Source organism: Barbus barbus, assembly GCF_936440315.1.
Source record: "Barbus barbus genome assembly, chromosome: 14".
Lineage (NCBI taxonomy): Eukaryota > Metazoa > Chordata > Actinopteri > Cypriniformes > Cyprinidae > Barbus > Barbus barbus.
The window spans coordinates 4,043,845-4,056,638 of NC_136742.1; the positions used below are offsets into that span (position 1 = coordinate 4,043,845).

Sequence of the window (12,794 nt, forward strand, 5' to 3'; positions counted from 1 at the left end):
TTTAAGAGGTTTTGGACACATGCAGCAATAAAACACAGAAGACAAGTTAGTGCTGAGCAGATTTAGTTTTGAGACCTGTCAAGTTATCCCTTGTTAAAATTAAGTTCACTTTAGTAATACCTTAAATTATGTATATAATATACTTTAACCCTTGTGCTATGCTGAAAATATTTTACCAATCAAAAATGCAGGCCTTTTATCTGTGGACTGTTTCGCCAGTGTTCACACAAAAACCGAGATGCATAAACTCAGATCGATGGGTCCACAATCAATCAGTTTCAAAAAGAAATACAAAATCTGTGCTAATCGAACACAAACAAGTTGATAAAAAGACATTATTTGCTAATAATATATCATAAAGAGACCTACAACATTTTTTTTTTTTATGTGGGCTGGTCATATTTGAATGGTAACACCGCAATTAAGTCGTTTTGCAGATGCTTTTCTCCAAAGCGACTTATAAATGAGGACAACAGAAGCAATCAAACCAACAAAAGAGCAATAATTTGTAAGTGCTGTGACTAGTTTTGGTAAGTCTAACTCGGTACATGTAGTAAGGTTTTTAAATTATAAATAAAAAGAAGTAGATATAATAGAAAAAGAATAGAGAACACTGGTGTTAAAGGGTGATTTTTTAGAATAAAATAGAATAGTGCAAGTGGTAGAGAGTCAAGTGTAGATGGAAGACATGTGTCTTTAGCTGTTTCTTGAAGATGGCTGAAAGACTCGAATTGATTGTGCAGGTTATTTCACCAGCATGCAACAGTTAAGATAAAAGTCTGTGAAAGTGATTTTGTGCCTCTTTGCAATGCACCATTCACTTGTAGCACGTTAGTCTGACTCCGAAGTAATGAATTTAGGTAAAGAGGTGCAGAGCCAGTGGTGGTTTTTCAGGCAAACGTCAATACCTTGAATTTTATGTGAGCAGCTATTGGTAGCTAGTGCAAACTGATGAACAGAGGTGTGGCATGCTCTCTCTTTACCTTGTTGAGTACTACTGTTGCTGCCACATTCTGGATTAGTTGCAGAGGTTTGATAGAACTGTCTGGAAAACCTGCCAAGAGGGTGTTGAAATATAGGACAGAACTAGAGCTTGAACAAGCAGTTCTGTCTTGGCAAGGTTGAGTTGAAGGTCATGGTCCTTCATCCAGCAAGAAATGTCTGTTAGACAAGATGAGATGTGAGCAGTTATCGTCGGATCATCAGGATGGAATGAAAGGTAAGAGTTGAGTGTCATCAGCATAGCAGTGACATGAAAAGCCATGTTTCTGAATGACAGAACCTAGTGATGCCATGTAGAGAGAAAAGAGAAGAGGTCCAAAAACCGAGCCCTGAGGTACCCCAGTAGCTAGATGTTGCGACTTGGACACCTCACCCCTCCAAGATACCTTGGACCTATCCTATCTGATGAGAGAGAGAGGACAACAGGAGATGGACTTTTTCAAATGCTCTAATGATGGATTGGTTTCATACAAACACACAGCTTTTCACTTCACCGGATGTTAACTGATGGACTGTAGTGGTGTGGATTAGTTTTTTATATGTTTTTTTATCAGCTGTTTGGACTCTCATGCTGATGGCACCCATTCACTGCAGAGGATCCATTGGTGAGCAAGTGATGCAATGCTTATTTTTTCTCCATCTGTTTAGATGGAGAAACAAACTCATTTACATCTTTGATGGCCTGAGAGTGAGTACATTTTCATTTTTGGGTGAACTATTCCTTTAAAGGAGAAGAAGCCCCAACAGGGTTGAAAATGGTCATGTCTTGGTCAAACAACTTCATGAATATTATAAGTGCACCTCAGGGAAAACAGTCAAATAAAATAATTTATGACACGCCAGATGAATAAATCAGTTGTACAGTTCACAATCCTTGGTAAAATCATTAATGATAAAAGTATGTTTATTTAATAAGAAACCACTACAATCAGAGCATAATGAATAAAATCTTATAATATTTTTTACCCTGCTACAAAATATGAATGAAATTAATACACACTATCAAATGAACACAATTATCACATTACAAACAAAGAATAAATACTGTGAATAAATAATGAAAATAGCCAGATACATTTTAATTTATAAACCTATGGCGAGCCAAGTAAACCTCCTAGAAAAGTCTACGTCTAAATAGGCATCTACTAACACCCACAGTGACCAGCTCTGTGAATTGCTAACTTAATTTGATGTCACAGTTAAATTACACCCTTAACTTAATCATAAAATGTAACTTCCAAAGACACAGTCACTCAAAGTTATGTAATGATTTTCACTTGGTTGTTGATTGCATTGTTTTTCAGTGAGTTGCTGTAGCTACTATGAAAATATCACACAGATGGCTTATACTACACATAATCATAGATTCTACATGTGTTGCATTCTTGCTCAAAAAGTCAGCAGTTCTTCATAGATTTATATCTCTAACAGTCATTTTGGTGAATGCCAAATAAATGTGCTAATGAAACTCTCGTAAGAACTAAACTCATCATGACAAATAGCTCAACACAATGCGATAGCAAGCCTTTTGTGCTACCACGGGTGATCTCATTCCTATTCATAAGTAGAAAATGTGCACACATACTTTTTTGTATGTTTAGACACTAAAACTGTACAATATCAATATTAACAGCAATTAAAATGTAAATGTTTTTACACAAGTACACCAGTGTTATCCTTAGAGGAACCCTCTAACAAATGAGAGCACCAGTTTGATATTTACATACTGGGGAATGATGGAAACGCCTTTTTTCCATGTCAAATGTATTCATAAATGAGCTCTGCACGGGCCTAATAAAAGTAACCCAAAGCCTTAAAGGGACAGTTCACCAAAAATGGAAATTCTGTCATTATATACTCACCCTGACGTTGTTTAAACCTGTGCGAATTTCTTTCTTCTGCTCAACACAAAAGAAGATATTTTGAAGAATGTGGGTAACCAAACAGTTGATGATAGCCATTCACTTTTATAGTATTTTTTCCATACTGCCAAAGAGAGAAATTCATACAGGTTTAGAAAAACATCAGGGTGAGTAAATGATGACAGGATTTTCATTTTTAGGTGAATTGTCCCTTTAAGTTATATGCAGGCTTTCTATGGCCAAATCATCAAAGATATAAAATGCTACTAATTTATTGATTCATACAGAATAGAATGAAACCATTATAATTTCAAAAACGGTGAATAATCTTATTTATTATAAAACAACAAATTCATTCCTTTAATTCAAAAGTTTATGATCCTCAGAGTGTTCATTATAAATACGTAAAATACTTTGTTTTAAATGCTGTCATTACTTTGAGTCTGTACGTTTCAGTGCCTATCCAAATCTCGAAATGTGCTAGATCCCTTTTGTGTATGAAAACCTATGAATGCTAATGAAATCAGGCTGGTGCTACACAAGCTCACAATGGGCAAAAACGCAATCCCATCAGCAGTAGCATGAAGCCATTATGTCACAATCCAGGTCCACCGCTTTGGTTTAATAGCTTATTTTAAGTTGAGTTCTAGTCACAGCTCTTTTGAATTACTTTCACTCAGCTCTCCTTCAATTCTCTTCTGGACAATGTTCATTTTGTCACAAAAAGAAATCCGGAGTAGGAGAAGGCGAGGTGTTGGGATGGGAAGGCTGAGTCTCGTTTGCACTGATGAGCTTCTCGTAACGAGTTTTGTACGTGTCTCGCTCTCTCAACACACGAGACAGCTCACACTGCAGCTGCTCCAGCTAGAGGAACCAAAACACAGAGAAATCATACAATTGAAATACTAATATCATGTTGATTGCTATTAACTTTCTAATGGAAATAGTGATAATCTTTTCTTTACTACTTTTATACATATCTGAGTAAAACAGCTTCTTCAATGAGATAAAGTGTAGGCTGGGACTTGATTTTGTTTTGGACTTGAATGTTTTTGATGAAAGATTATGAAAAAAATGATATGCACATAAATGATTTAAAATCAAAAAGCCAATATTCCATTAAAATATCATTGTGACTTTAAAATTTAGGCAAATAAAGTCTTGAAATGATTTCCAGATTACTAGGTTTATGATATAATTGTCTTATTATTAGGCTATTATAATTACCTGCTCTGTTATAATCAGTGTTGGGGGTTATGTGTTCAGATTAAGATAAAAATAACTTTGGTGTTTAGTTATTTTTTGTGTGATTGAGAAAAAAAGTATTGAACTTTCTTCTCTCATGTCCTATTCATCATGCAATCCAGGGGTGCTTTTCCCAAAAGCAACTATGGTTGCAAGTTCGGTTGTTATGAATAGAGTTCAATGGAACTAACGACCATAGTTAATGATGGTTTTGGGAAATGCACCCAAGAATGGCAGCAGAGCTCAAATTCATTTCACCTTCTGAGTGAAAGGGCTTTTAAACTTTTTTAGAACATTTCAAATTAAACAAGCAAGCCCAGACTAGATGAGAAAAAGTATCACAATGCATTACTTTACGTTACTTTTATAGGGAGTAACACAATATTGTAATGCATTACTTTTAGCAACTTTCCCCAACACTGGTTATAACTGACTTTTGTTGTTTGTTGTTGCATAATTTCTGTCATATTTCAGTGTTTGATGTGTGTGTGTAGTGTACCTGCTGCGTGAGAATGTGTTTCTCGGACTCAAGCGCGTGCCGGTGCTGGAGTCGTTTGTAACGGCAGGACTGGGCGTAACCGCGGTTCTTCAGCGTCCGTCTTTTCTGTTTCAAACGGACCACCTCATCTTTGCTTACCCCACGCAAATGTCTGTTCAGCTCTCGCACTGACAGACTTACCAACTGCTCATCGGAAAAATGGTCATCCATCCCACACTGAAAGAGAAAGAGACAATAAGAGGTAAGTCTGAGAGATTTCTCACAAAGGGCCAGTTAGTAAAACGCGTTGTGTGATTCATTTTAATACTCTCCTCCCATACATTTTGCATCTGAGAGGGAAACTCCTACAAATGCATACTGGTCAGGCGCTAAAATAACTGTGTCCACGCCTTTTCAGTGCTAATTCATCACTGTGTGTCTTTAGTAAAACAAGGTGGAAAGAGTACGAAAATATATTACTCAAATAAAAGTACCATTACCTTAATGAAATTTTACTTAAGTACAAGTACCAGTTTAAAAATCTACTCAAGTAAAAGTAAAAAGTAGTTCATTTAAAAATTACTTAGTTACCTTTTAACAGTGGGAGGGACGCAAAAATTAGATAGGCCAAGGGTGTCAAACTCAGATGCTGGAGGGCCACAGCCTTACAACAGTATAGATATAACCCTAATTAAGGATCATATGTGTTTAATTAGGGTTATATCTATACTAATCATTTAGGTCTAATCAATTAGGGTTATATCTATACTAATCTAATCATTTAGGCTTATTCAGTCATTCAGTCTGGATCCAACCCTTAAATGATCTAAATGTTGAATACTCCTTTGAAATTATATAAAAAAAATAAATAAATAAAATACTTCAAATGCAAAATTAATACGTGTCACCAATTAATTAATTTCTTGTTTATTGAACTGTTGTAAAAAAAAATTATAATCTATTTGTGATCATGTTGATTTTTGGAGAAAAACGGCACTCTTTGTTGTGATATTGATTTACTATATGAAATTATATAAATATACATTTTCTGCACCTATATCTTCAATTTTGTGATCATTTTAAATGCATTTTAACAGACTGAATCACGCAGTGAAAGAACGCACTGTAAATGCGCGTGCGCACTAGTCTTATCTACTAGACTTCACACATGGTAGGAGTGTTTTGTTTGGTTTTTGGCTAAATACTGATAATGTCAAATCGCACATTGTTAAAACAACAATTGCGATATTGTCGCAGACAACACCCTGCACCTGTCTTTTTGGCTAATTTGTGCAAAATCTTTTGCTAAACTGCCAAAGCTTCATTTTAACCACCAATGCAATGATGCAAGTATTTACCTTACCTATGCTTGCGAAGGGGTATGTCGAGTCATAAGCTGCTAGTTTGGTCTCCCTAGCCTAGGCAAACACAGCTTACACTGCATAATAGAGCATAAACATGGCCAGGGGTTCACTTCATTTCCTTCGAGTTCAACTTCAGCAGAATACGACGGGGTTTTGTTTTCAGCTAGGTCTGCACCACTAACGCCTGTCATGTCCGTCTGCATCTTTCTTGTGATTTTAGGGCCAGTTTGTTCTCCTGCCTATTATTTACTACATAAAAAGTAGACAAAGTTCCTATTTTTTAGTTTAAAAGAAGTATACTAATAGCACACTTGAATAAACTTATTTTTCGTAAGGGTCATCGCTTTTGTGGTGCTAATAGAATTGTATTCAAACCAGTTGATATCAACAACTGTAAACACCGTGACAAGGTAATAACCACAAGAGTAATAAAAACCCCCTGCAATAGTCATACAGCTGAGCAAGTTCAAATTTAGTTTCTACAAGATTTATGTATGCATGCAATATGGAAGCCCGTTTCTGCCAATGAATAAAAAATAAAACAAGGTAATTGCGACTTTTTATCTCACAATTCTGACTTTCTTCTCACAATTCTGAGATATAAACTCGCAATTCTGAGATACAAACTCACAATTCTGAGATATAAACTCACAATTCTGAGATACAAACTCACAATTCTGAGATATAAACTCGCAATTCTGAGATACAAACTCGCAATTCTGAGATACAAACTCGCAATTCTGAGATATAAACTCGCAATTCTGAGATACAAACTCGCAATTCTGAGATACAAACTCGCAATTCTGAGATACAAACTCGCAATTCTGAGATACAAACTCGCAATTCTGAGATATAAACTCGCAATTCTGAGATACAAACTCGCAATTCTGAGATACAAACTCGCAATTCTGAGATACAAACTCGCAATTCTGAGATATAAACTCGCAATTCTGAGATATAAACTCGCAATTCTGAGATACAAACTTGCAATTCTGAGATACAAACTCGCAATTCTGAGATATAAACTCGCAATTCTGATATAAACTCGCAATTCTGAGATATAAACTCGCAATTCTGAGATACAAACTTGCAATTCTGAGATACAAACTCGCAATTCTGAGATACAAACTCGCAATTCTGAGATATAAACTCGCAATTCTGAGATACAAACTTGCAATTCTGAGATACAAACTCGCAATTCTGAGATATAAACTCGCAATTCTGAGATATAAACTCGCAATTCTGAGATACAAACTCGCAATTCTGAGATATAAACTCGCAATTCTGAGATATAAACTCGCAATTCTGAGATACAAACTCGCAATTCTGAGATATAAACTCAAACTCACAATTCTGAGATATAAACTCGCAATTCTGAGATATAAACTCGCAATTCTGAGATATAAACTCGCAATTCTGAGATACAAACTCGCAATTCTGAGATATAAACTCAAACTCACAATTCTGAGATATAAACTCGCAATTCTGAGATATAAACTCGCAATTCTGAGATATAAACTCGCAATTCTGAGATACAAACTCGCAATTCTGAGATATAAACTCAAACTCACAATTCTGAGATATAAACTCGCAATTCTGAGATATAAACTCAAACTCACAATTCTGAGATATAAACTCGCAATTCTGAGATACAAACTCGCAATTCTGAGATATAAACTCGCAATTCTGAGATATAAACTCGCAATTCTGAGATATAAACTCGCAATTCTGAGATACAAACTCGCAATTCTGAGATATAAACTCAAACTCACAATTCTGAGATATAAACTCGCAATTCTGAGATATAAACTCGCAATTCTGAGATATAAACTCGCAATTCTGAGATACAAACTCGCAATTCTGAGATACAAACTCGCAATTCTGAGATATAAACTCGCAATTCTGAGATATAAACTCGCAATTCTGAGATATAAACTCAAACTCGCAATTCTGAGATATAAACTCGCAATTCTGAGATATAAACTCGCAATTCTGAGATATAAACTCGCAATTCTGAGATATAAACTCGCAATTCTGAGATACAAACTCGCAATTCTGAGATACAAACTCGCAATTCTGAGATATAAACTCGCAATTCTGAGATATAAACTCGCAATTCTGAGATATAAACTCGCAATTCTGAGATACAAACTCGCAATTCTGAGATATAAACTCGCAATTCTGAGATACAAACTCGCAATTCTGAGATATAAACTCGCAATTCTGAGATACAAACTTGCAATTCTGAGATACAAACTCGCAATTCTGAGATATAAACTCGCAATTCTGAGATATAAACTCGCAATTCTGAGATACAAACTCGCAATTCTGAGATATAAACTCAAACTCACAATTCTGAGATATAAACTCGCAATTCTGAGATATAAACTCAAACTCACAATTCTGAGATATAAACTCGCAATTCTGAGATACAAACTCGCAATTCTGAGATATAAACTCGCAATTCTGAGATATAAACTCGCAATTCTGAGATACAAACTCGCAATTCTGAGATATAAACTCACAATTCTGAGATACAAACTCGCAATTCTGAGATATAAACTCGCAATTCTGAGATATAAACTCGCAATTCTGAGATACAAACTCGCAATTCTGAGATATAAACTCAAACTCACAATTCTGAGATATAAACTCGCAATTCTGAGATATAAACTCAAACTCACAATTCTGAGATATAAACTCGCAATTCTGAGATACAAACTCGCAATTCTGAGATATAAACTCGCAATTCTGAGATATAAACTCGCAATTCTGAGATATAAACTCGCAATTCTGAGATACAAACTCGCAATTCTGAGATATAAACTCACAATTCTGAGATACAAACTCGCAATTCTGAGATATAAACTCGCAATTCTGAGATATAAACTCGCAATTCTGAGATACAAATTCTGAGATACAAACTCACAATTCTGAGATATAAACTCGCAATTCTGAGATACAAACTCGCAATTCTGAGATACAAACTCGCAATTCTGAAGAAAAAGTCAGAATTGTGAGAAAAAAAGTCTGAATTGTGAGATAAAATGTCGCAATTACCTTGTTTTATTCTTTATTCATTGGCGGAAACGGGCTTCCATACATGCATGCATGCTTTTTCAGTGAAGTAGTTTTGGTTGCAATTGAAACATTACTGAGAACAAATTCCTTTTAAAAATTAATCACTCTCAATGGTAATTCATAACTGTTTTACATTTAGGTAAATTGGTGGCAGACTGGAATTATTTGTTACTAATAATTTTTCAACTGCAACCAAAACTACTTAACTGAAAATAAATCAATCAACTCTACAGTAACTATCAATGAACTTGCTATCAACTGGTTTGAACACAACTCGAGCAGTGACACAAAAGCCATGAGGCAAAACAAACTACATTCACTACTAGCAACCAAACTAAATAATTAATACTATACTATATGACTGTGCTGGTTTCTCATGACATCATGTTGAATAATATAGTAATACAACAAAAATGTGTGAGCTTTGTGTGTATGCGTGTAACATGGTTTGGCCTAATGGTGTAGTGTGTGTGTGATTTTGGCAGCACATTTCCATACAGCATAATCTGACTGAGTGTAAGTGACAGTGATCAGGATTACATCACAATAATAGTAGATATTACCATAATCTGATAGCGCTGCTCCACATTTAGAGGCAGGTATTCACCAGCCACATCCATCAATTTGCTTTCAACACACTTCAAAACAAAATCACCAACCAGATATAGTTCAAAATCTGAAACAAGGTATTCTCATTACATTTGTGCAAACCCTTGTGCAGTGTGCTTATTCAGATATTCAAACTATATTTAAAGAAAAAAATACTTGTGGATAATATAAAATTAAAGGTATAGTTCACCCAAAACATGAAAACTGATATAATTTATTCACCCTGATGTTCAAAATGAATTCCTTTCTTCTCTTGAGCACAAAAGAAGATTTTGAAGAATGTGGTAACCAGACAGTTGCTGGTAGCCCATTGACTTCCATAGTTTTTTGTTTGTTTTGTTTTTTGGCCACCAGCAACTGTTTGGTTACCAACTTTTCCAAAATATCGTCTTTTGTGAACTATCCCTAAATATGTAAAGGCCACTTAAATGCAAATAAAGTAAGTACAATTTCATAACTATATTTCTTAACACTCTCAAAAACTTTAAAAAAAGTTTTCTCACTTTTTCCTCACTTTTGGAAGTGTTTCCTGAAAAGCTGCAAATTATTTTGGGAACTTATCTGCAGAAGAAGTCTGATCGCTGTTGAGTACATGCATGTGACTGTGTTGACAACCATTTTAGGAGGATAAATTAGTGACTGCAAGTACCTGAGTGACTTGCAGATGATGATGATGATGATGATGATAATGGCCTTGCATTGGATGGTGTGAGTGATGGAGGCGGCTCTGTGGACTGAGGGGTTGTGAGAAGGGACTGGTGGATGTGTTGACATTGGAGAGAGATGGAGGGGTGGATGAAACAACCAGTATAGGCCGGTGACACATGTCTGATGGCTTGTTAAGAACAACATCAACACCACTGTCACTGCTGGAGTCACCCATGTGACTGCTGCTCGAACTCTGGGACAAAATTGGGAACTGTGAAAGAGCGGAGGAGATGCAAAGAGATTACAAAGAGCTCATTGGAAAGAGATTATAATGAAAATGGCACATTTGGACAGACACCTTTGGCCAATGGTTCTTTTGACCAGTGGTTTCCCTTGGCCGGGGATTCTCAACCCTGTTCACAGATATAAAAAAATGCAAGTTTTGTGTATTTCTCTAATCAAAAACACCTGAATCAGGTCATTAGTTCATTAATAGAGAATCCAAGACTTGAAATTGGTGAGAGATGAAAGAGACAAGTGTTGAGGGGCTCCTAAACCAGGATTGAGAACCTCTGGCCTATAATATAAGAAATCCTGCGCATGAACTTTGATGGAAATACATTTACCAAATAAGTTCCTTGATACACAAGAAAAAACCTCATGTGACTGCCTCAACAGATCATGTGATTAGTAGATAACTAGACGAACCAGTGGACTGATCTCATCGCAAACGTTGTTTTAATAACCCGAGTTAAAGTACATAATCAAAATGATTTTGTACAATTACCTTCCAGAACTGTCCCACAAGATTGCATTACCAAACACCATCTGCCTCCTAACACAAGATAACATGACACAGATTGTTATTGTGTTTCATCTGCAAACTTTCGTCTGAGGCACAGGTAATTTACTATAGATACAGTATATAAAAGAGCCACATGCTTTCCTGGTTGCACTAAATTACATTTAGGGATGGATACGGTGCTTTATTTGCTATTTTTTTATGCTATCTTCTAATTTTTCACATAAGTTAAATTCAAATCTTTGGATGGAAACATAGCTTGTGATTGGCAGACTGTATGATTAGCTGGTGCTGGTATGGTTGGAGCTAAACTCTAGCAAGTGTCTCCAATCCTGCTCCTGTCCTGCAGAATTCAACTCCAATCAAAGACACCTGAACCAGCTAATCAGGAATACATGTTGTACATACATAGTATACTAAATAGGTTTTCTTTCATTGCTGCAGAGGTAACAAACCTCTGTACTCAAGGGGGCGTTTGAGAAACCTGCGCATTTGAAAGATTCTCTTCAGAATGTTGGCAGTCTATGGCCTGAATATTAAGTCTGACCACAGAACCTAATTCATGCTAATTTAACATTTCAGTTTCACGCTAAAGCTCAAAGTATACTTTGGTTTTTCCGTCTATGCGAGGGTCTGCGTACAGTGCAGTAATCTGTTGTTCCACAAGGTGGCAACACTGGGCCAGGCTGCTGTTTTATGGTAGATAATGAAAATAAATGACAGAACAACAACAATAAAATACAACTTCTGGAGAAAAATAGCGTAGACACTGGACTAAGATGAACCTTTCTAGAGTGCATGTGTCCACCGCCTGCGTTATCAAATGAAATATATTTTGAAAGTCTGTGCATTGAACTATATGCATATGCTAGCATACACATACAAAAGCAAAGCATACTTTGGGCTTATGAATGCAACGTACTCGCATTGCTTTATGAATTGTGTTTTTCAACACATTTTGGTATGGAATGGTGAAAAAACACTTGCGTCGCGCCTGGCGCTGCGTTGCACTGCGTGTATAAGAGGGCCTTCATAAGGCCCTCTATAAGTGATTTTCTTCACTCACTTGGGACAAACAAATAAATTGTCCAAATATCTTAGATCATACCTGTGAAGTTACAGCGGCTGCGGCAGAGTTCAGCAGGGCCTCCACTGCATCCTCACATCCCAGAAACCCTCCTCGATCCCGGTCCCCTCGATCCGGCACTCCTCCAAGAGCTCCCAGCAGAGACGCGGCTCCTCCGGGCTCCCCACCGAACTGCTGCTGCAGTGCAGCCAACCAGAGCAGGTCCTCCAAGGAGGTGGGGTTTGAACATGGCGTGGGGCCTCCAGCCGCTGCGCTCCCCGTCCAGGTTTCCTTGAGAGCCGGAGCTCTGGCCTGACATGTACCCGGTGGAGATGGACAGCGGGAACGAGAGAGAGGAAGAAGAGGAGGATGCAGATGGCGGGTGTCCGTCACTGAGCGTCGGTGATGGAGGTAGGGAGGTGTAGGGACTGGAGCTGAGGCTGGAGTCAGGAGGAGGGCGAGGAGCATACGGAGAACCGGCCGTCTCTTGATGGACGCCTGGTTTGGGGTATAGGCAGGTTGGAGGAGGCGGAGGGGTGTCAGGCTTCACTTCAAACTTTAGCAAGTCGAAGTCGTTGAGATACTCCATGGCCAGGGGGCTTGGAGGCAAAGAGGGCAGCGGTAGAGACGAAGACAT

General features: G+C 37.1%; 1 pseudogene across 1 annotated transcript; it reads right to left on the reverse strand.

The window, feature by feature from the left end:
* Positions 1-1,878: 1,878 nt before the first annotated feature.
* Positions 1,879-12,794, reverse strand: LOC306880182 (annotated as a pseudogene). Its single transcript has 5 exons — positions 12,200-12,794; positions 10,291-10,560; positions 9,596-9,670; positions 4,609-4,824; positions 1,879-3,728 (listed from the first exon to the last, which is right to left on the reverse strand). The product of its transcript is annotated as an uncharacterized misc_RNA (transcript).